The following is a 26568-nucleotide window of genomic DNA, read 5'->3' as shown; positions in this document are numbered from 1 at the left end:
CAAACAAATGAATATTATCCACAGATTCCCAGTCCGTTAGTAAACGTTCTGACGAATAACTAACGGAAGTTCTTCTGTTACTAAAATTACTAACCAATTACTAACGTAATTTAGCAAAATAAATAATTATACTTACTAATGAATTTAAATTTACCATTTTCCAAAAAAAAAAAGAAGAAGAAGAAGAAGAAGAAGAAGAATTTGAACAATGAATTACTAAGAGAATTTGTTCTAATTACAATTACTACCGATTATCAAGGTATTGTGAAAAATACACTATTAAACTTACCAAGTTGTTACCCATTAGTACATTTGCTAACAAAACGCTGGCGACATTTTTTTCGTTATTAGATTCTTTACCCACTAATTATCAAAGGAATATCTTCAGGAGATGACACAGAGTCCGGCGCCCAAATGGCACCTTTTTGAAGCTTAAAGACAAAAATGGCATGTCTTTTTTTTTTAATACCATAATGAGTTTTTCGTTCCATACACAACGAAATGTTAAAAACATTTAACGTTTCCGTCACCTTTAAAAAAAATTGCTTTTTGCCAGACTTGTAGGTAAAAACAATTTTTTTTTTTAATTTTTTGCATTTTGCCAGAGTTGTAGCGAAACATGAATTTAATTTTTTTATTTTTGCATTTCGCTGGACATGTAGCGAAATTGGTCTGATTCTTCTTCTTCTTTTTTTTTTTTTTGCACTTCGCTGAACATGTACTGTGCCTTTTTTTTTTTAAATTAATTTATTGTGACTCTCGTGACTTAAAAGAAAATAAAGTTGTAGATTCAAATTTCAGACGAGCATCGATTGGTCACATCAAAATAGTTTTTTTTTTTTTTTTTTTTTTTTGTAGTTTGTGACTCAATTTTCAAAATATTTTACTTTTTTTTCCGTAAATATAGGCAGTATTTATTTACCCCATGTTATATCCTTCATCTTTCAATTTTCTTTTATCCATTTCATATCTTTCATATCGTTTTTCTCTTATCTGTTTCGTATCCTTCAGCTTTCATTTTTTCTCTCGTCCATTTCATAAAAGATAACAGAAATTCATGTAAAAGTGTATTTACTTTGGGGTGGTGAAGTTGTGTGTGAAGCAAGTTCGGTTAGATATAGCCAACGTCCTGAAATATGGCAAAGATTTTCAATTTCCCTAAAATACAATCGTCTGCAAAGCGTCTTAAGGAGTAAATTTTTTGTAAATGATCCTAAACTTTCGGTGGTAATCACCAGACGATGTCCAAGGTCATTTACAGCCGATGGTTTCCCAATTTATGGTGAGATGCATATTACGGACAATGAATCTTTATCGTTATTTCTTCGTAGTCCTGGGATTTTTAAAAATCACTTAAGCATAGGCGCGCTTGACATGTATGCTTTCTTGTTGAACGCTCTACCCGGGTTGAAGTATACCTACCGATGAGTTCGATTTCGCAGGTACTACCTATCTCCCAAGTTTCAATATTGGTTTTCCAAGGGGTGTAGTTCAACAACAAACAATGGTAAAATTTGGTAGTCAGTCAAACGATACGACTAATTGAGTCGGATAGCGATAGTCCATTAGATCATGAAGGGCGGGATGATGATCAATCTTCTACTGATGATGACGATTCTAATGAAGATGTTGCGGCCCCCGGTGATCTTAATGTTAATTATCATTCAAATGTAATCCCATATTTGAATAATACAGAAGAAGAAGGACTGAAAGATTTTGCATACATGAGAGATAACGGGTGTGTTTGGGCTGCACTTTGAAATTCCTGAAATCCTAAAGTTATCAGATCAGGTTAGTTTGGTGCGAATAATTAATAATATATTATTTTTTAAATTTTGTGATTTTAATTGGTGTCATTAGAAGTTGATATTTTTTCTCGTATATGCAACTAGGTCTGTTATTTCACAACACAAAGCAACTGAAAGGTGCAGTGAGACTTATTGTATAGCCCAGAAAAAAGAATTTAAAACGGATCAAGCCAAAGGTACATTTTGGAAGGTTATTTGCAAATGGCATGAATTAGGTTGTAGTTGGATGATCCGTTTTACATTGGTCAGAAGTGGTATGTGGAAAGCAGGCAAAGTGGTTGAGCCACACACATGTGAGACAGGTGATTATACAGAGGATCATTTCAATTTGAATAGCAACATGATTGCTACTTCGTTGATACCGTCTATTATGAACAACGCACAAATCAGTATTAAGTTCATTCGGAAAGTTATAAAAGGGATTCACAAGTATACTCCTAGTTACAGAAAAGCGCAAAAAGGGCATAAGAAAGCTTTTGAGATGGTGTATGGTGATTTCGGAGGTTCTTTTAGGGCGTTATACAATACATGGTTGTCCTACAACATTTCAATCCGGGCACTGTTGTTGAGTGGACATATGAGTCAACTACAATGAAAGGTGAACTCATCTTCAAGTATTTTTTTTTTGGGCCTTTAAACTAAGCATCGATGGATTCAAAAGTTGCAAACCGATCATCTCAATAGATGGCACCCATGTCTAGTAAGTATGAGATGAAATTGTTGATAGCTGTTGGAATTGATGCAAACAACAATATCTTTCCACTTGCTGTAACGACCCGCTCAGTCTTTATAGTCTTTTCGAAGCTTTTTTGGTTCACATTTGACCCGAGGGGACCTTTGACACACTTCTCGAGGTATTTCAATTTGATTTGGGTGACTTTTGGGAAAATTGGGCTTAAAGCGAAAGAGAGTTGACTCAAAGTTAACTTTTGGGTGAACGGAACTTTTTCTGAAATCCGTCAATTTTGAGAGGTCCGGATGGTCTTTTAGAACTTGTGCGTATATTTGGTTCAGTTCTCAATGCACTCGGGTGCATTTCGGGACTTGGGTTGGGAAGTTGATATGGAGGTATTGGGGGTTGACTCGGTCAACGAGACCTTTGTTGGGAATTTTGAGCCCACGAACGCGTTCGTAGCGTGTTTTTATATATGTCTGCATATAGAGTATGTGAGCAGATGGCCTCGAGTGATAGTCGGGATTTCGGGTTGAGTTGTGAAAAACTTGAGAATTTTTGGTGTCTGGTGCCCGCTATGGTGGCACCAGCATCGCGGAAGCGGTACCGCTTTAGCGATTACCCTGCCGCTGAAGCGGCCTAAGCGATTTGGGCATGACTGCTGTAGCGATCATGGGACTACCGAAGCGGTGCCACTGAATCTTGGGTGGGCACGGTACGGTATATACCGATTACCATACCGAAACTGAAATTTTTGATACCGCGATTTCGGTATTATGGTATTTGGTACATTGTTTGGTATGCGTTTTTGAAAAGTTTGGTATTTGGTCGGTATTGATGAAGAAAATGCCAAAATACCAAATACCATACCGAAGTATTCCATATAGTTACATATACAATTCACACACACACACACATATATATATATAGTATTAGTACAAACTAATTGTTTAGACGTTGGAATTGCTTGTACTTTTCTTTTGAATATTTTGACATGTGTAAGATGTCAGTATGATATAAGTGATTGAAATGCCCTTTTAGCATACCGAAGTATATATATCTTGATTGAAATGCTCTTTTTGTGTAATTGATTAACAAAGGGCATTGCTTATACTTTTTTTTGAATTTTACACCTGTAAGGTGTTTGTATAATATAATTGAGACATTTCTTGAATTGCCGAAGTCATAATTCTTTATTATATGTATATATGTAAGTCGGAGTCGAACAAACTATGGTTATCGAATTATCGTATCGCAAAATACCGAAATCGAACTTAAAAATACCGAACCATACCGAATTAATTTGGTATGGCAATGGTATAGTATTTTTAAATACCCAAAACTGAAATTACCGAACCGACGTTTCAAATACCATACCATACCGTACCATGCCCACCCTTAGCTGAAGCTGTTTGTTGTACGCGGAAGCGGGTGACGAGCAGTTAATTTCATTAAATGAGTGTTAAAAGCCCTAAGTCCCTCATCCTTTATTATCTTGACTTTAGAGTTATTGGGAGTTGTTCAAGGGGATTCTTGGGGGAAAATCTTGGTGGTAATTCCTTCTATCTTCTTTGCTATTCCATGATTTCATTATCACCTTAGGATTCCATTATCATGCTAGTTCACTAACAGTTTAAGAATTGAAAGAGGGTTCATTGGGTTCTTCATTCTAGGCTTTGTAATCTTGATTTATTGGTTGAGTTAGCTCTAGTAAGAATAAAATTGATGATTAGAACCTTTTATTGCATGAATTCTTCCTAATTAGTGACTAAATTATGGAATTGGAAGTTAGGATTTATATCCAAATTTGGGGGTTTTGCCTAGAATCCGAATTTTAGTAAATTGTTGGTTATTCTAGCTTGATATTGATGGGAATTGATCACCTAGAGCTTTAATTTCATGTTGAGACCTTTAGATTCCTAATTTAATCCTTCTAGTTCATAAATCCCTTTCCATAGGTTGGGGATTTGGGTCTTGAATAGAAGTAAGGCTTGATCGATGTTCTTCTTGATTCTAATTTCTTGATAAGGCTTGATCGATGTTCTTCTTGATTCTAATTTCTTGATTTGGATGTGCTTAGACTTTCTTTGCCTTGAGGCTCAAAGGGAAGAAAAGACTAAGGTGTGATTGTGGAGATTGTGCTGTTCGGCCTGCCAGGTAGGTTACGGTTTATCCTATGGTGAGACTTCATTTAGTGATGCATATTTTTAGATTATATTATCGGAGAATGCATGTAAACCTTCGGGTATGAAGTTGGGATGGATATTGTCTAAGGTTGGGCCTTGTTATGGAATTTGGGGGTTAGCCACCCCATTGTGTTGTGACTTATCTTTTTCTATTCTTGTTGGCTCGATGTCACGTGGAGATAGTAGATATTGGTGACTGTTGATATATCTTGATTATGATATTGTAGCACCTTACGTGTTGTCGTTTGAGACGAAGATAGTGATTCTATTATGGCTTATTGTGTAGCCTTTTATTGATATTGTTGGTGTGCCCATGTGTGGTACTTTTGATATTGATTTGATTATTGACATTGAACTCATACATTTCACGCATTCTCATCCTTCATGATATACTGTTGATATATTGATAATATACAAGGAAATACTTTTATGAGCTGGGTTGAGTTGGATGAGAGTAACGGGAGGACCGATGTCTGATGTTTATCCCGAAATCGAGGTATGAGTGCTAGTAGCGATTGCCGAGGTTGTTGCCGGAATCGTGAGAGTACATGGACGTCGCGAGTCCCCCGTGGGTTGTGCTGCCGAGATGTGATGTTCCATTATCGGAGTACATGTGTACGATGCATATGCATTGCATTCACACTTCATATATTATTGCATTGCATTGTACTATGGCTTCTATTGTGATATTCTTGTGATGTACTTGTGATATACGGATTCGGATTGAATATATTGAGACTTGGCACATTTACGTTTAGATGTTATAACATAGGTGATGACGTGTACTTGGTTACTGGTTGGTGATTGACTTATACTTTGTTGATTTACCTGTTTATCTTACTTTATTGCCTTGATAGATGTTAGCTAATCTTAGTCGGCCTATGATGCCTACCAGTACTTGTTGTTTGTCCTGACCTGCACTTGTTGCGTTCTTTTATGAATACAGAGTTCCAGGTGGGTTTGACCTCTACTCCTCGTGGGCGATAGTAGTTCGAGGTTCTTTGTTTTAAAGTCTTTTATTTGAGCACGGAGACGTTCGCCGCCTTGAAGATTCTTCTTTTATTTATGTCTTACTTGATATTCTGTATTGAGATAGTTGATGTATTATTATTATTTTCCAGATTTGTAGTATTTAGTTAGATGCTCTTATACGACAAGACCAAATTTTGGGGTGTATTTCCTTACTTCCGCATTTTCTATATCATTATCGTAAGACTTACGTATTTCTATCTCTTCCGCTCATTTACTTATTTATTCATGCTTTTAAAATTGTTGGGATAAAGGTTCGCTTACCGAGGTGGGAAAGGTAGGTGCCCGCGCGACTTAGTGAAATCGGGTCGTGACACTTGCATATGCTATAGTTGCACGTGAGAGCTTTGAGTCATGGACTTGGTTTCTCATTTTCTTGTGGAGACATGTTGTTTGAGATAGAGATGGAATTGGACTAATTTCTAACCGTTATCAAGGCATCTTGCAATGTATCCAAACACAACACCATAGATTTTGTGTTCGACATTTGAAAAGCAACTTTAACCAAAAAGTTTCTTAACTTTGATCTCGAGAACCTAATGTGGTTTGTGGCCACAGAGCACCAGAAGAAGAAATACCAAATGAGGATGCAACAAATCAAAACTTTGTTACCTACAGCGGACCTGTGGTTAAGCGAACTTCCGAAGGAAAAATGGACATTGTATAAGGATAGTGATTATAGGTGGGGGCTATGACGACAAATGTCTCTAAGTCTTACAACAGTTTATTGAAGGAAGCCTGTGGATTGCTATTACTGCCATGGTTCACATGACCTTTAAAAATCTTATTGATCGTTTTGTTGAAAGAAGCGCCCTTGCTGCTTTGCTAATGATAAATAAGAAGACTTGGCCGACCGTTAAGAAGTTTCATGAATATTGGGAAAGAGTCAATGCTGCGAATGGGGTCTTTGAGATTCTGGCATTTGCATGCGAAAGTAAGGGCGGAAATCTCCATATAGTCCTTGACAATGGAAAAAAGTGTTTGTGTGGGAAGTGGAAAAACTACTATATGCCATGTTCCCATGTAATTAAATTTTGCCAGATCCGTAAAATTCAACCTAAGGGCTATGTTAGCAAGTACTACAGTTGCAGGTATTACAAGCAAACGTACAATGGAAAGTTTTCTCCCTTGTGCGATGAGGCATATGGGCTTGCAAGTCCCTTCCGTTCAATTGCAAACATTGCATACGAGCGAACTTCTGGAGCCCAGAGAACAACTAGAAGGAGGAATGAAATGGATATTGCTCTTGGTCGCATGGCTAGGAGGTGCAGTACTTGCAGGCAAACCGGTCATAACAAGAATCGCTGCCCTAATCGTACTCAGTAGTTGTTGTTACTTGTTTGCTATTATGTTTTTTCATGAGTTCTATGTTGTTGTTATCTTATGTAATCTTCTACAATATGTTGTTATCCTTATTTTAATTGATAAACGATCCGTATTGTGGAGTTTAATTGCGTCTTTAATTTAACACTTATTTTTATGATAAAACTTGCACAATACTTTATTGAATGAACACAAAATTACATTGTTATTGGAAATAAAAACACATAACACATAGTTGGACTAAAGGCATTCTTTAGGCATGTCATCATCGGATTTGTAAAGTTCGTGAGCTAAAACACTTGCTCTTTGATGTTCCTTTAGCGTGCGATGTGTTGCTGTAGCTTGTTCTTCAGCCAGCTTAAGGATATAGTACCTACAACATCTCACTAACATCCTATTATTCTCCTTCCGAATTTGTATGACAACTACCTCATAGTCTTCTATATCTTTGCGCTCCATCCACACAGAGAATAGATGTGGTTTGGGTGCCCCCAGTTCCTCAAGCTTATGAATGAGCCGATTTGACTCACGGTACCTCTGATCCCATTCACGTCGAAATCCGCAGTAGTACTTACGTGGATTTGATTTTTTCACCATCCGAAAATCATCTTCTCGTTCATCAAGCATGTGTGGGTTGTACATGTTCATCTCAAAATCATATGGATCCCTTGTTCCAACGTCGCTGTTGGGTGACCCTGAATTTGAGCTATCATTCTTGTTTTCCAGGAATTCCCAAGCAAAGTGTGAGAAGAGTTTCCAGCAATATTCTTATTATTATTCGACATGCTTTTGTTGGTAAATCGATTGTAAACGCTCACCCGAAGATTACAATCGCCGGTTAGAATACTTTATAATCTAAATTTTTATATTTTGTTGCATATGCTGCGAACTATAAAACACAAAAATTGAAGTAATCCAAGTCTTATTTCTAGATATTCGTCATGGACATGTCAAATAAAAAATGTACTTGCATATTTTGCGAACTGCAACACTCAAGAATTGAAGAATCGGACAAGTCAAATCAATTTTAATTGAAGAATCTTTTCGGAAGCTTTCTTGTACTTATCTTTTCCTTTGTTTTACATTTCAGTGCATAATTTGCTAAATGCAAAATTAAAAAATTGTTTCTAGCTTTTCATCATTGACAAGTCACATAAAAAATTGTAGAATCTGATTCTTTTTAGAAATTGGCATGCGTAGCACATCAAATAATGTCCTTATTAATTCTTTCCAAATATATGATGATGTATATAACAGTATTTGGGATTTGAAAACACTTAGAACACTTTTCATCACTTCTAAGATTGACCATATAGTAAAAGAAAATAAAGGTATCCAATTCTTTTTTGAAAGAATTAAAATTTTTCTTATAATTGTATTCCTCCATCTATAAATAATCGGAATACTTCAACCAAAAAATATAAGCTTTCAAACAATATTCATCGTATTCAATTATCTATACCTCAAACTAACTAACTTCATTAATGTCTAAAAAAACCTTTTTTCAGCGGATGGTTTAAAAAAAACATAAAGGAGAGGGGAGTTCAAAAAACATCGATGGGAGGGGCGAAAAACAAAATTTAATTACACTATATCTAGGAAAAAAAAATTATGTTTGGTTGTTATACTAGCTTGCATTCATAAAAATATTATGGTGTCTTTCGCCCCCGGAAAAACGAACTGATAAATGTCATCCAACCACTAGGAGATCTTTGGACATATCATTGAAGGCGAGGTTCACGTTTACAGCCTCCCGGCATATGCGTATGGGGAAAAAACTCCGGTGGATTGAGTTATACCCCAAGCAGTGTGACTACGAGGTGTTATGTATTTGGCACAGTCTTTCGGTGGTCCAGGTATTATCAGCCACCCACCAAACGAATTATCTAAAGGATGAAGCATTGGTTATTTTGGCTTTACACCAAGAAATATTGGAGTTGGAGAAAAGTTTAGCCCTCTATCATGCTTTTGAAGACCTTAATTTTGGATGGACCGAGGAAGAATGTTGGCAAGTGTTGGAAAATCAAAAACTACACAGTGATAACTCCTAACCAATCTATCTTGACATGCCGGAGTGGAACGACCAAGAAAAATATTTACCAGGAATTGTTAATTAGGGAATTGTCTGATGCTGCAAAGACCTCACGAAGGAAATTTTATATGATGGCGATGAAATGAGAGAATGCTGTGAACGGTGGGGCTTGGACTACGACGCTCTCAGATAGGAGGGGGGAAATCGCTCACCGAGCAATGAAGATGAAGGAGATGGAGAGGGAGACAAAGATGACGATGACAATGACAAGGAGGGCAGAGGGTCAGATGAATACGATAACGTTAGCGTCGTTCCAGACACTGACGAAGATTTGAATACTTAGATTAATAAGATATCATTTATATTTTTAATGAAGTCGGAGTTATGTACTTTAAATTCTAATTGAAATAACATTGAAATATGAAAAAGGTACAATTACAACACTTAACTAGCTGACATAACAACAAAAAATGCTTACGGAAAATCATCTTCATCTTCATCAGACATTTTATAGTCCGGGTTCCAATCAGAGGTGACATATAACCCCATTTTGTGTCCCTCCAAATGCAACCTCGCAAACGCATCCTATTATTTTCTTCGCGAATGCAATTCAAAGTAAGATTCAGTTCTTGGGGTGATCTGAGCGGCATTCCGATTGCATGGCATTTTGGACAATGTAGGCATGACATCTTAAATCGGTCTCAATATCATGAGCTTCATTTAGATGGTAGTTCCATTCTCTCCTTATCTTGCTAATGTATTGTCTATTGTATGTCATTGGGACACATTGCCAGAAGAATGGATTTGTAACACCTCATATCTTAAAATAAAGGTTAGACTCGTATTGTTAGAGTTTCAGAGGAAATTTAAAGAACGTTTTGTGAAAGTGGCTGAGGGGCCTACTACGGGCAATCATAACACCTTGATTCGTTGGGAATTTGGAAAAGGGTTCTTAATGAAAGTTGTAGTACATAGAAATACCTTTCCAGGTATATAAGGATCAGGCCAATCGGTGTCCGGATCAAGGAGATATGATCATCTCAAAATGGCCAATATAGGGGTGCTCTGATTCGATAGAATCGACTAAGTTTTCGGTAGGTCTGCCTTGCTGCCCGATTTAGTGAAAATCTATTAAGAATTTAAGAAGACATAAAAATGAAAGTTGTAGCCCTTTGAAATACCTTTCCAACGGTATATTATAGAGGTCAATCAGACATCTCTACAAAAAGTTATGGCCGTTTCTTGAGAGCAGTCCGGGCTTGCCAAAATCCTCGCAAGGCGAGGAAGGAAAATGAGGTGAGAAAGTCAAGCTCGCCAATATTGTCACACCCCAACCTTCGTCAGGGCATGACGGGCACCCGACTCTCATCAGAGGCGAGCGAACCCTTAAACGTTATCTCAAACTTTTTTTTTTTTAAAACAAGAATTGAAAATTGTAAATGAAATACCAAAATTGACACGTGGCTCAAGGCATCTCAAACATGTTATACATATATACACGACATGGAACAAGACGAGCCAAAAAGGCCTCTGCCATTTCTGTACAACAAAATGATGGCCGGCAAAGCCAAACAGTAACCATAACTCCCACGCTGTTCGCAGACTTCTACAGAGTATGACCTGTACAATAAATAAAGCTATACCAAAACAGGGACAGCCTCCGAAACAAGAGGAGCTTTTGACTAAAAATCTTGGTTCCCCTAGTTTCGGGAATCGCCGAGTCGCGCTCTTGGACTGCGGGCATGAAACGCGACCCCGAAGAAAGGGGGTCGACGGAATATGTCGAATATGTAAAGCATCACTGAAGCATGAATCAGAAAAGTACAACAGTAAGCAAGTTTAGGATACCCAGTATGAATTCAATGTTTAAATAAAATAGTCCCTTCGGACGGCCGCTTCCGGTCTAATAATAATAAAAAAAAATTAATAATAGTAATAATAATGGTAACAACAATGATAATAATGATAACAATGATAATAATCCCCTTCGGGTGTGCCGGTCCCGACATACGTCTATCCTGGCCCGCCCGGGCATGCGGTTCCGAAATAAGATAATAGCCCCTTCGGGCATGCCATGCCGGTCCAGCATACGTCTATCCGGCCCCTTCGGACATGCGGCCCCGACATAATACTCAAGCCCTTCGGGCATGCCACTCGTGGCATACGGCTACGGCCCCGCCCGGGCATGCCACTCGTGACATAATACTAATTCTAGCCCCTTCGGGCATAATGATAATAATAATAATAATAATAATAAGGATAATAATAATAATAGCGTTGGAATGTAGACATAGGTCGTAAGTGGAATGAAATAGTAAAATCTCGCACCCCCTTCACAGTGGTTTGAAGAGTCTTATATAATAAAATATCGCACTCCCTTCGGAGTGGTTTTGAAAAAAAAAGATCAAACTCACGTTTTCTTACTAACACCTAAAAGCCCAGAAACAAGTTTCGAGTCGAACTGACTTAGTGCGAGGAAGTTACGAGTATTTCAGAAGCCATTTTTAAAGAACCGAAGCGATAATTATATTAGGAACATTATTACTCCACAAAATATATAATAGAGCTTATTGGAGTCATTTATGAAAGTTATAGATGTTTGAGCATTTTTCCAATCAAGATATAAAGATCCTAATTCAATCCCACTGAATGAATAGTGCTCAAATTCAGACTTGGATTTCTATGAACGGAATAACCCCCAAGGCTCAAATCCAAACCTAGTACACCTAGGACATGCCAAGAGAAGGAAAGGAACAACTTTACATACCTTACGGACGTCTTATGCTCACTTAAACTCAAATCCCGTTTCGTCCAACGCAAATGGTCACAATTACCAATTGTAAGTTATAAGTCTTTAGAGATTCATTCTTGGCCCTTTCTTTTTGAGAAATTTGGGCAGCACCTCCCTATAAATTCGGCGCCCGAGAATATGACTTGGCTCGAATAACAACAACCAACCCAACAACAACATCAACAACACCAATAATCGCTACAAAACACATATGAACACAAATAGTCTTTCTTTCTACATAATGCATTAACTTCCGTTCTAACTTCACACCTTTCATCCAATGTCAACGTTTTCATATTCATTCTCTAATTCGAGGCCATTCAAATACGACTCAAAGACATTTCACATTATTCTACAAAACATACAAGATTTCCATCAAACCATAATTCATCCAAAACTTCCAATTTTCAACATAAATTTCCATAACACATTTTTGTCTTCCAACTTCATTAACAACAATCATAATTTGCATCTTAATGGCTTCATTCTTATACTTACATAAACCACTACCACGTTGCATAATTTCCTACAACAACTTAACAATGAATTTCCATGCAAACTTGGACCATTAAACCTTTCTTTTCATCGCAAACATCACAACAACACAACTAACAACTAAATGAAAATTAATTCATTTCTCCTCCATACTACATAGCACACGGCCAACACACTTTTCACACACACACACGCCCATGCACACACAACACAATTTCCATAATTCTCATTCCATTCCAATCATCGTACACACATCTTCCATAACACAAAAGAGCAAGATTCTTACCTTTTCTTGAAATTTCAACTTGCCGCAAACGTAGTTCTTTCGCTTAACTAATTATATCACGTTGAAGAGCGTCTTGAGCTTGCTACTAATTCAAGAAGAACAAGATTTTTGGATGAAGCCAAAGGACTTGGAATTTTTTTTTCTTTCTTCTTCTTTTTTTCTCTCTTAGAGCCGAAGGCTCTTTCTTTTTTTTTCTTGATTTTTCCTTTGTCTTCTTGATTCTTCCAAAGGATGAACACATATATACATGTCATCCTCTCCAATTAAAAATCACATGATCCTCACATGACATGGCTTGGGCCATTTTTTTCAAGGCCTTGGCCGGCCACCCTTCTAAATTTGGGCCTCAATTCATTATTTTTTTTGAGCCCAATTCATAATGGATCCTACTTTAAAAATTCCCGGGACTAATTTCCGGAATTCCAATTTTGCCCTTGGCCTTCCTCCGTATTTCCACACCACTATTTTTCATGAACAACACACACATACCTTAATCCCAATCAACATATGACCTTATTCTTACAAATCACAATTATGTCCAAATTTCCCGAACGTGCAAAAACACGGGATATAACAAATATCCTCGCCTTTGGCCTCACTTTACTGGTTTGTGGCACCCCCAAATGGCCTGGCGCATCTAAATTCTCGCGAAGCAAGGCCTGGCGACGAGCCAGGGCTTGTATAAATACAACACTTAGCTTCTAAAAATCAGTTTTTCACATTCTTCAAGCCCTAGTACGAAATCCTTCTCTCCCTACCATTAGAATACACCAAGGTAAGTCTATTCTAATCATTCCAAGTGAATTTCAACATATATTTATGAATATTATATGAGAAATCATTGTTCTTAACCTAGGGTTTTCAAGAAAATCCATATTTAAGGTTTGAGACACAAGCTTTTGGGATTCTTTTCAAAGTTCAGACTTTTATTGTGGATTATGAAGCAGTTAAGGTATGTGAGGCTAACTATCTACGTTAGGGAATGTTTATGATTCTCCCTACGCCTCATTCTACATATTTACCAGTCATTTGACTCATAATACAATTTAGCCCTAGTTCCTTGAATAGTTGTAGAGCTGCTATCTTCTAGGGTTATAGTTTCATAATTCGTTCACTGTAATCACTTTGAATATCATGAACTCAGTACGTAATCATTATAGACTTGTGTATTGACATCACATGAGTCTCAGTTAGTATATAATCAGTTATTTACTTAAGTTCCATAATCAGAAATAGTTATCATGCTATCAGCTATAGCCAATCTCAGTCTTATAAATTGTTTAATGTTGAACACCTGTATCTGTATTTTTGGGCCCCAGGACACAGTTTATGCATACGTATTTCTTGGGCCTGAGGCCACAGTTTTTGTGCACATTATTTGGGCCCCAGGCCACAGTTATATTTATAGTTTTACAAGTGATTCTTCATTTAGAATAGAGAGTACTTCAGATCTTTACCTTCCTGTTTAGTTCAGTTTCAGTTTCAGTACTTATATTTTTTCGTTCAGTTGCTTTACATACCAGTGCAATTCAAATGTGCTGATGTCCTTTTTTATTTCTTGGGGGCCTGCATCTCGCGAAGCAGGCAACGATATACAGGTTGAGGATCCAGCTAGCTAGGACTACTCATATCCGCTGCTTGGTGAGCCCCAGTTCCTTCAGGGCATTATCCTACTTTCAGTCTATCCAGTTTTAGATAGTTATCTTTTCAGTATTCATAGACACTTCATAGACATAGTTCAGTCAGTCAGATATTAGTAGTCTTTTATGTATTAGCCTTGTTGGCTATTTATTCAGATGTTCAGACTTAAACCAGTATTTTCGCATTTAATATACTTCTCAGTCAGACTTTTAGTAGATCAGCATGTGTTAGTCTTATTTCCTTATTATTGCCTGTTTTGATATCACATGTTGATTCAGCCAGCCTATGGGTTCGCTCGGTCACATGCAGTTAGGCCATGGTTCGGGATGTGACAAAGCTTGGTATCAGAGCACTAGGTTCAAGTGTCTTAGGGAGTCTATGAAGCCGTGTCTAGTGGGGTCGCCTTTATATATGTGAGGGGCCCACACATATAAACAGTTGACCACCAAGACATTTAGGATTTGTTTCACTTCTTTCATACTCTAGTTCGTGCAGTTAGAGCAGTACTTTTAGGAATTCTTCTAACTCGTGCGAATTACGTATTTCAGGAATGGCTTCGAAAAGAAAGTATAACAAGAGGAATACGGCTACTAGCCAGAAGGCTACTACAGAAGATAACACTCAGGCTCAGACGGCCGCCCCAGCTAATGCTACAGCTACTCCTCCCAATACTTCGGACGCGGATGTTAGAGGAGCTATTCAGCTGCTCACTCAGATTTTGGCAAGCCATGCCTAGCGATAAGAAACGGCTCCTAGCTCAGGTGTTTGTAATGGGTCGAACAGTTCTAGGACTCAGCAGTTTCTGCAGATGAAGCCGCCAATGTTCACAGGGTCAAAGAAGGATGAGGACCCGCAGAATTTCATTGATGGACTTCAGAAAGTGTTTCGTGTGATGCATACTACTGATGCAGAGGCAACGAGACTTGGAGCTTTCCAGCTGCAAGATGTGGCCCATATTTGGTATGAGACATGGGAACAGTCCCGAGGGGAGGATGCACCTTCGGCTACTTGGGATGAATTTTGATAAGTTGGCATTTTACCAACTTATTTTTCTTTAATCTTAGATTGTTGCTATGTTTTGATTGAAAAAATAGTGAATTTAATGTCGTTTACTTCCATTTTATAGGTTTATATGATAGAGAAGAGCGTCAGAAGAAACCAAGTGAAAATAAGTTCAAAAAGAGCCCAAACTGGATAGTTCAGTTTTTGCAAAACTGTCCAGTGCAAAAAGGGGACAGTTTTGCAAATCTTAAAACTTGGGGCTTATTTTGTTATTTTTGGACTTGGGAAAAGTTGGGAACTACAAAAGCAAGACATGGGGTAAACGTTATCATCTTTAGCCATTTTCACAAGATTTTTGGAAGCTAGGGTTCTTCAACCAACACTTTGGAAGAGAAGATTAGAGCACTTTAATGAGCAAACTCTTAACCCTTTCTTGAATTCCTTGTTATATATTGAATATTTAAGTGTGTTATATTTTATTCTCTCACTTGCATCTTATTTATGAGAATATCCATTATCAAGTGTGGAATTAAATTAAATCTTTTATTTTGCTTATGTATTGAATAATTTTTATTTATAATGAAGTGGGTTAATGTTTTTCTATCAACTCTTCATGCTTTAATGTCTCTTAATGGTTACAAACATTATTTGTGCCTAAGTACTTTTACTTTTCTTGAGAAAGAAAGTGAAAGTTAGGAAAAGAGTTAGATAGCAAGGATCTGGGTCATTAAATCCATCTAATAACTTGAGCTAGAGATAGGATAGTTAACTTGAGGTTGAATTGATTGTGTTTAACATCACACTTTAAGGCTTGAGAAAGCTTAGAGTGAAATTCATTGAGTTGGTTGAGAGACTTTCAATGAGATTTTAGAAATCATTATCTATTAACATAAACCAGCTCATAGTTGTAAAATTGTAAAATACATTGGATCATTACTTGAGAGTAATTTCTCTTGTTTTCCTTTGCTTGTGAGGTCATTGATCATTTTACTTGCTTTCTAGGTTAGTTTTATCTTTGTTAGATTTTAAATAAAAAATCCAAATATTGAAAAAGTGTTTGGCTTAGCTTAGTTGGTGATAATTCCTTACTTGTTTAAATCGTCTTTATATTGTTCCCTGTGGATTCGACCCCGACTCATAGTTGGATAAATTATATTGTGACAACCGTGTACACTTTCTCTTTGAGGAGTGGATCTGGACGTTATCAAATTTGCAGACGCTTTCATTGAGCACTTCATGCCAATCGATGTCAGAGAAGCAAAGGCTACTGAGTTTGAGAATCTAAGGCAGAATGACATGACTGTTCAGGAGTATTATCTCAAGTTCGTGTCATTGTCCACTTAGAAAAAAACTTAAGGGGTCCTGCCACCCAATTTTTCCTAATAAGTTATGCGCTTTGTTTATTATTTCTTAAGAAGTGTGCAAAGGCCATAGTTAAAAATAAAGTGAAAGGAGGGAGTAGTATGCAATGCTATTTTCTTCTCTATTCCTTTGTTCTATTTCTGATTATATCCTTTGTAACTTCATTTAAGAAGAGCTTGGATATGTCACCAACTTCAATTTTGTTGTAGAAATTAAGGGAAGGTAGAAGATATCTAAAACAAATAAGCGAAGAAGGAAAATGTTGGCGAGAATTTTGGATTTTGAAAGGTGAAGAAGAAATTAAGAGAGATAGTAAGATACCAAAGTAACCGGGGTTAAGACCAAATATATTTGGGTCATTACAATTTTAATGAGACAGGTGTCAAGAATCTAAGTAGCCACGGGACGAAAATGAAGAGAAAGTAACCGGAGAAGAGCCAACTCCCAAATATAAGATTTTGATCAATGGTCGTTTGGTAGTGTGTATAAGAATAATCTTGAATAGAAAGTATAAATGCGGGGATAGTTATGCTGGCATTACGTTTATCGACTGTCTGATTTGTAAGATAGTAAGATACCAAATTAATCAATAAGGAGAATATTATAGATAGAAACAATGCATCATTACAGATATTATGCTAGCAGTATCACTAACATTATTCAAATAGTGCTATAATATATAGCACTAATAATTCTACAGCATGACAATGTATTACTATAATATTACATATTCAAATACTACAATACTTTGAGCAATAAGTTAACATATCATAATATATAGCCCAATTCTCTAATCCTCTGGATTATGTTCACAAATCTAAGACATCAATGGATCGAAAGAAGCATTCCCTTGGGTCTCTATGCACTTTTTATGTTTCAAAGCTTTTTCTCAAGTTCTTTGGCTTTAAGGTACTCAAATTCTTCTCTTTACACCTTAAAATTATCAAGAAAGGTTCAGATAATTGATTTTGTCCCTTTCCTTTTAATTGTCGTTGGAATCTAAACGCAGTTTGTTTTGCTTGATGTGGAACCTAGGGTGCTGCAAAACTTGCTCAAAGAGTTCCTTTCCAAACAACTATCTTTCAATTATAGACATGTTTAGATGAGTTACATGAATCTTCTAAATACTGTTAAACTTTAAGAAAAAAAAAAAAGTAAACTACTAATTATGCCAAATTCGCTAAATGCATATTGTAGGGGATAATGGTTCAAGGGCTTGATGATGATTTAAACTTTAGTGGGTTCAACCTTTTAACATTCTTAGCGTATAAACCATTTTTTTAAAAGTTATGGGGTTCATGTCTACTATTATTGCAATTTTGATAGATTTTTACACATAAATTTATACTCCGTGTCGAAAGTTTGGGGTTCAATTGAACCCCCACCCAATGTGCTACATACGGCCCTGGTAGCTATGCCAAGAAGTTGACATTTGCTATAGCCACTGATGAAGGAATAATTCCAGATCTGAACTAGCTAGGCGATGATTTTGTTGATTCATTCATGCTCATCAAAGAGGCTGCTAAATTGAGAACAAAGGCTGACTAGCTCATCACACATTTGAAGCTCCTCAACCGTATTTGAAACATCGTCCTTATGTGATGATTAACGAGTATCAGCCTTTGTTCTCAATTTAGCAGCCTCTTTGATGAGCATGAATGAATCAACAAAATCATCGCCTAGCTGGTTCAGATCTGGAATTATTCCTTCATCAGCGGCTATAGCAAATGTCAACTTCTTGGCATAGCTACACACATGAACCATTATCCCCTACAATATGCATTTAGCGAATTTGGCATAATTCTTTTTTTTTTTTTTCTTAAAGTTTAACGGTATTTAGAAGATTCATGTAACTGATCTAAACATGTCTATAATTGAAAGATAGTTGTTTGGAAAGGAACTCTTTGAGCAAGTTTTGCAGCCCCCTAGGTGCCACACCAAGCAAAACAAACTGCGTTTAGATTCCAACGACAATTAAAAAGAAAGGGACAAAATCAATTATCTGAACCTTTCTTGATAATTTTAAGGTGTAAAGAGAAGAATTTGAGTACCTTAAAGCCAAAGAACTTGAGAAAAAGCTTTGAAACATAAAAAGTGCATAGAGACCCAAGGGAATGCTTCTTTCGATCCATTGATGTCTTAGATTTGCGAACATAATCCAGAGGATTAGAGAATTGGGCTATAGTTAAGGGAAATATGACAAAGCCAATGCAATTTCCTTGTATCACTTTGACATTCTTCTCAATTGTTTCAGCTAATGTCTGCATCCATATGATCATGTAAATTTTATTGATTAGGCACATATAATCTAATATTTTTAAATAGCAATAACACAATTCTACGTCAATTTTTAAGCTATTATTTCTAAGTGAACCCTATAAAGAATATTGGAATATTTTCATTTTTATATATAAAGAAATACTTACTTGGACCCCTAAAGCTGGTCTTAGATTCACTATAACATTGGCTCTGCATCTCATTCCTTCTGGCGAAAACTTCCTCTTGCCTTCAGCTTCTTATTAAGAAGATACAAATTATAGAAAGCTTGATTAGCATGGTGGAAAGCATTTTAACCCCCTCCCCCTTCCAAAACAAACCCCGTCCAAATTGGTTATATCTTGATTATATTTCATCCTTAATTTCCTGATATGAGTATATATATCACACAAAAAAAAAAAAAAAAAATCTTTACGCTGTTACGAGCAACCAGAAATTAAATTCACTTTCAATTTGAATTCCTTAACCAATAATGGAGCAAAAGTAACGGTATGACTCTCAACTACCATAATTTATTGCTCTTGAGACAAGATTCATTTTTCTATTCTGTTTATTTACTTATTTTCTTAGTTAATGCCTATCGTGTCTTTTATAAAATATTATATATTTTGTTGGGTGATCTCTCGAAAATCCTTGTAAATTTGTTACAAGTATATATACAGTAGCTGATTGAGAAGATTAACTTACCGTATCTTCGATGGATATAACGAGACATAGCTGCTTGTGTTATCCCTAGTACAACGTCATTAACCGTCTAAATTTACAAGAAAGGAAGAAAAAAAAAAAAGCAAACATGAGCTTAGGTCAGAGACAAATTAAGAGTTCAAAACCGTGAAAAGACACTACAACACAGTGTATCTATAGCTACGAAATTTAAGCTATGAGTTTAAAAAATGTAGCTATTGCCTAGTAATGGGGAACGAAATTTGAAGTCGTGGCTAACGCAAATTCGTAAAATTTCTTAGCCAAAATCAAATTGACAAAGCTAATTTCTCATTTTTGCTATAATTGCTAACAATCGTGGCAATATATACCTAAATAGCTACAACTTTATTGCTACGATAAACTTTTATAGCTAATCACAAGTTTTTGCCACGCGATAAAAGTTACTGTAGCAATAGTAACCTTTTAGCCACAATAAGTTATTTGAAACAAAATATCGTAGCTAAATAGATATTTTTGCTTCAAGTTATAAAAATTGTGGCAATAGTTAAATGATATAGCCACGAATGGTTTGCTAAAAAAAAAATTTGTAGCTAATTATGAGTTTTTACGGTTGAAACTTACTATGGTAACGTAACCTTTTTAGCCACAATAAATTATTTGAAACAAAATGTTGGAGCTAAATAAATATATTTGCTTCAAGTTATAAAAGATTGTGGCAATAGTTACATGATATAGCTATAGAATTTTTGCGATAATAAAATTTCGTAGCTAATTATTAATTTTTTCCACGTGTTGAAACTTATTGTAGCAATAGTAACCTTTTAGCCATAAAAAGGTACTTAAAATAAAATATTACAGCTAAATAAATATTTTTACTTCGAGTACTAAAAAGTCGTGGAAATAGTTGGCTTAATAGATATAGTTACTTGTCATGACGAAATCATATAGCCACAGATTATTGTTATGATAAAATTTCATAGGTAATAATTAGTATTTTTTAACACGAATTGAAATTTGTCGTAGCAATAGCTCTTTTTTATAAAATAAATAAAATAGAAAATTTTGTGGGAGAGGGTCACGCCCGAAGGGGTGGAAAAATTTTGGGGGGGGGGGGGAATGGTTGCGGGGTGAGAAAGAATTTCTTTGTATAAAATTAAAAAAAAAAGGTAGAAAATTATGATGGGTGGGGGGAGGGGGGGGGAGGGGATGGTTGTTGGGGTAAGAAAAAAATTATTTTTTCTAAAAATAAATAAAATAGAAAATTCTGTGAGAGGAAGGGGGTGCGCGCCGAGGGTGGGTGGTGTAAAAAAACTTTATTTTAAAAAGGATGGTGGGGGTGGGTCGGGGGGAGGGGGAGGGATGGTGGTTGAGGTTTATGGGTGTTGGGGTAGGGGGAGGGCGTTGGGGAATGCGTTTGTGTATTTTTATTAATCCGAAAAATGATTTCTCAAATTTTTATGGAAACATTTTCTCCTATTTTGAGGAAAACATTTTCCGTCATACCAAACACACCCTAAGTCTTGCTCAAGTGCATCTTCATCAAGTGCTTCGAGAATTCTTATTTGACTCCGACTCGTTCGACCTGGACAATGTACCTTTATCGATTTAGTGTAATTAGCTGTTGATCGTTCTATTTAATTTAATTTTTCATGTTTTACATGTAATCTTTAAATATAATTTAAATAAACAGTTAGATTATCGATCTAATGTTATTAGATGTTCATATAGTTCCATTCAGTTAACTTTACATGATCTTACTTGTAATTGTAAGTTTTAAATATAATTAAAATAAATAGGTAACATCTAAATATAATTTAAGCCCAACTCAAGCTTCATACATATCTAGCACTTCAAGAATTGTTATTTGACTTGAACTTATTCTATCGATATAATACATTTTTGTGTAATTAGAGATGTTTATCGTTCGATACGATTCAAATTTTACAGGCATACTTGTAAGTTTCAAATCAAATTTAATAAGTTGTGATTATGTCTAATTACCTTTGATTAAGTAATTATATCGAATTTAAAGTACAAATTGTTACCAAATCTCACTCAGTTTCATCTTGATCAAGTGTTTCGAGAATTATTATTTGAGCCGGACATGTTCGATCGAGACAATATTTTATCGATCTAGTTTAATTAGGTGTTGATCATTCTATTTAATTCAATTTAACATGGTCTTAATTGTAAGTTTTAAATATAATTTAAATAAATTAAATAGTTAAATTATATCTAACTAAATTTAATGACAATTTACTTTTGATTTAAACAAAACTTCATTAAGGCTCGCTCATGTTTCATCCTCAATGTACAAGTGCTTTCAAGAATTGTCATTTCACTGGGACCTCTACTATTGAAACAATACCTTTATCGATCTAATTTAAAAATTAGATGTTCACATTTAGTTCGATTTGACTTGATTATACGAGATTTTACTTGTAACTATAAGTTTAAATATTATTTAAATAAATAGATAATTGTGTCTAAATATCTAACTCCAACTCTAGCTTCATCAAGATCTAGTGCTTCGAGAATTGTTATTTGACTTGGACTTGATCTATCGGGACAATACCTTTATGATGCACTACTAATTCAATTACTTAATGATTATTACAATTTAATTATAATTTGTTGTCTTAATATTAATAATTTAATATAGCTAATATAGAAGTGAATCTATATCACAATTTATATCAAATAAGTATTAACTTCAAACAATGTCCAATAATTAATAAGTTATCAACCAAACTGGATGAATCTAATTACTTTATGTCAAATTGCAATGTATTCTCATAATGAAAATTCTTAGCTAACGTTTTTTTATTGTTCTTGACTATTAGGAGGGAAACATGATGAATCCACAATAATTTCCCTCTAATTTACTTAATAATAAAAAGAAAAGAGTTGTGCTAAAATTTGAAAACAAAAACAAAAAGGATTCCCTCCAAATAATTTTCCTCTAACTTTTTTATGCCTAAATTATAGCTTCCTATTAAAGAGTCTAAAACCCTAAAAGACTAGTCTTAAGAAAGAAAAAAAGAGTGCCGTCACTTTTCATCTCTAATATCCCTAGTTTCAACTGATATTTTCAAGACACAGTTAAGAGGTAAATTTTATATTATTTTCCTTGTTATTTCTTTATTTCTTGTCTCATTCGCAATTTGTTTAAAGAGTTTTCTAATCAATGCGTTAGATCACTAAAAATATTGAATATAGTACCTTTTGCTATTGAATTAGGTGAGGCTCCATTTTTGTTATAAGTTTTGGTTGTTCGTCAAAGCATTATTTTTCCTGTATTGGTTTGTAGTGTATAACTTCTTTTTTTGTTGTGTGATTTTTTTATTGTAATTTATTGAAGTTTATTAAAGAGTCTATCTCGGTCACATTTTTTAAAAAGAATTTTCATATTAACAAATACAATTACTTTTTAAAACGAACACTTTATTGTATCATTTTCTAATTTGTTTTTATTGTTATTGCGACTTGTGGAGGAGTGGACTGAAGCATCAAAATCATGTGGAAATGAATAATTATTTTTTCTCTTGTAGAAATATATTGATATGTTTGAATAAAGTGAGGTTTCACTATTTTGAAGTTGTTGGAAATTTGTTAAGTCTTTTTCTTCCAAAATTGAAGATAATATTCTTATATGATTGCCTATATCTCATGTCGAAAATGATTTCTCGGCTACATTATATGGCTAACAATTTTTGAATTTGTAGCTAAACACACATATAATTGCCACACAAATTAGAACATGAATACACATTTTTATTTCCATAGCAAATTAAAAAGCTCTCTTGCTACAAGTTTAACCCTCGTGACAAAAAAGCATGGAATTATAGCTATGAGTTTTTGAATTCGTAGCTAAACATATACTCCTATAATTGCCACGTATTAAGAACATGGCTATAAATTTTCACCTTTCGTAAATGAAGACTCTTTTTAGCTATAATGCTATTTATTTTCATGGCTAAATGCTGATTCTTAGCTACAATATGAAAATATTTGTGGCAACTACTTTAATTCACAGCTATGAATTTTTTAATTCGTAACTAAATAAGAGTACTATTGCCACGAGACTAAGCAATAGAAATAGCCATAAAATTTGAGTTTGCGTGGCAAACATGTTTAAGCTTTTGCTACAATATAGCAACTTTTTTGTGGCTACAATATGAAGATAGCTACAAATTTTTTTCTTCGTGGCAAAAGACTAATATCACTTGCTATAAGTGAATTTTTTGTGGCAGAAATTTTCTACCATTGCAGCTACAACACAAATATTTTGTGGCAATAAGCATAAGTACAGCACGGACCATGTAAAGTTTGTAGCTAACTTTTAGCCACGCTACATTTTGCTACGAATGCTACGGAAAAAAATTTTGTAGCTAAAGTGTTTAGCCACGAAAAATTTTATATTTAGCTACAACATATTTTGTAGCAATATATGCCTTGTGTTGTAGTGAGATTATATTGTTTGGCCAAATTTCTGGAAAGTCAAAAGTGTTTTTTTTTTCTTTTTTTTTTTTTGTAGCTTGATCAAACGAACTATAAATATGACGGCCAACCTCGGATATATAAGGTTTATATATATGCTTACAGTGTCTGTTACATTCTTTATAAATTTAATGTCATCCAAGCTAATCGTCCGGTAGGTATATTTCTGACGAGTGGACCACTTATATCCTCTTGTAGCTGTGAAAGGTGATTGAGAGTCCTTCAAGAAGAGTGCAGTCGCTATAAACAGAAAAACATCAACAACTGTATTGAACCAAAATTTTATGAGCAACCAAAACTTTATGAGGTACTGCCACATCAGTGACCAAATTGTTTTTCTGTTATTGCTTAGTGATAAATTCGATTTATCCTTAGAAGAAGAAAAAACTGGGAGTGTGGGCAGAGAAGTAGGATCCGAAATTGTCCGAAAACAAGAGAGTAAGAGGGACATGAGAGGGCGGTTCCATCTCAAATAGAATGATGAATACGGAAAATAGAAGTTGCCTCAGCATGAGAGGTTTTCACGTTAAGGACGTGAAAATCCCATAGGGGTTTCGACATGTCAACATTTGTTGTGCTTAGGCTTGATATGTACTCTTCGACCAATTTGTCGGTATCCATATTATCATGGGCGATCTGGGGCACTATGATATGATCATCTATGTTCACTGTTGTGGGAACCCATCTCATTTTTCCGCTGCCATTAATCTCATCCATAACCTGTTGACGTTTCAACACAAATTCTTGAGTAGAAACATTAAAGTAAACCTTGTGAACTTTAATTATCTGTTATGCAAGATTATGATAAATATATTAGGAGTAATAGTTTCTTTGCTAGCTTACCTGCAAACTGGAAAAGCGTGGGTGTTTAAGCATCGTGCGTTGTAGTTCAGCTTTCATAGAGTCAACCTCGATTGGTACTTTCCAACCCATAATGGCTAAGACGTAAACATTGTAGTCAGGCTCATGAAACATTTGAGAAGTTGGACTCAGTAGCATTGCTTCTTCTTCTCCATTTTTATTTAAATTCTTTGATATCAGGATAGGTTTCAGAATCATTTTTTTTCACCACGCTCCATATCCAAGCTAGAACCAATAGTTAGAAGTGATGATGTCTGATTAACCCAACTACTAGGCGAATATTGCTGATTAGAAGGCTCCAATGCTATTATTTATAGAAGAAGTTAGTAAGATTTATTTGATGCACATTGAGATAGATTTTTTTTTTCTTCGAATAGACAGATTTAAAACGTGAAAGGGAGCTCTCATTCACAACTGTCTTGATAATCTAGTTTTGGAGAAGTTATATGGTTAGAAACACCTGCTCTTAATTATTAGAATTTAGTTATTACCAAATTAGGCTCTATCTATATATAGGGGCGGCTTAAACACATGCATCAGTGGCCCAAAGCCAAAATTGAATGGAGGCCTTAAACTTTTTTAAAAAAATCATTTTTTGTGAAGTCTATTCTTCTAACTCTTTGAAATGCAAAGTTGTTAATAACTTTTTTATAATCGTTTGATTTTAATAATTCTTTTTCAATAGATAATGTAACCACTCCATTTTATCTTTCTTGAGACATAGTACTCCATATGTGTCAAGCTTCTTCTAATAATTCCTTCTTCTTTTTTTATAAAAAAAGGTTTACTTTTTCTACAAATAGTACTTAATAATTTTTCTTTTTTAAGAAAACCTATAACCTATTATTGCTAATAGAAATGAGGCCCCTCAAATTTGGGGGTCAGCACCCGCCTTTTTTTAAGACCTTTAGAGCCGGACCAGACTATATGCTCTACCCTCTTTTTTTGTGGAAATGAAACTTATAATAAGTTAGTATGAGTCATAATAAGATACAGGGCGTTTGTGGACCGTTAGTTCATGTGAATCGAAATCCAAATATTAATTTTCTGCAGAATCTGTTTTCAAATAGAATCTATATAAGTTGTTTAAGTAAATTTAGTAAAAAAAAAAGTATTGTTGTGTTGCTTCTAGCACCTTGTGTAGGGGTGTCATGTGAGCGAGTTGGGGTGAATTTGAGCATGTCAAAATGGGTTGGTTTAAAAAATTGACGGGTCATTTACTCGCCCAAAGTTAACTTGAGCTAAGATGAGTTGGATCAAGATTAGCTAAATAATAGACCATAACAATACCCAATTTGTACAAGTTTAATTTCTATGTTCATTTTCTTATAATTTTCTAATTACCATATAAAATTAGTAAAACTTTCATTTTCTTTATTACGCTATATATAACATATCAAATAAATATTTCTTTTTAAAAATTTTTTTTTGACACAACTACTCATGCGCCAATTTGAGCCACATATTCAGTTCAATGTGTTAAGTTAATAAATGGAAGAATTATTATCTCGCTCATACTTAAATGGATTGGACTACTTATATTTTTATGGGCTGATAGGAGGCAGGCAAGTCAATCTTGGTGCACTGGTGTGAGGCATAAGAGGTTATTTCCCGAGGTCAGCAAGGAGGGTTGAAC

The 26568-nt window shown here is 35.2% G+C and overlaps 1 protein-coding gene and 1 pseudogene across 2 annotated transcripts in view; both read right to left on the bottom strand.

The window, feature by feature from the left end:
- LOC132032487 (THO complex subunit 7A-like) overlaps positions 1–26568 on the bottom strand; it is a 68937-nt gene that overhangs the window by 13573 nt on the left and 28796 nt on the right. The gene's annotated exons all lie outside the window — the stretch shown is intronic.
- LOC132032486 (wax ester synthase/diacylglycerol acyltransferase 11-like) lies at positions 18219–25242 on the bottom strand (annotated as a pseudogene).

The sequence above is a fragment of the Lycium ferocissimum genome, chromosome 10 (genome assembly GCF_029784015.1).
Source record: "Lycium ferocissimum isolate CSIRO_LF1 chromosome 10, AGI_CSIRO_Lferr_CH_V1, whole genome shotgun sequence".
NCBI classification, from domain to species: domain Eukaryota; kingdom Viridiplantae; phylum Streptophyta; class Magnoliopsida; order Solanales; family Solanaceae; genus Lycium; species Lycium ferocissimum.
Note: the sequence above shows the minus strand (reverse complement) of the source record. Positions and strands in the feature narration are given on the sequence as shown.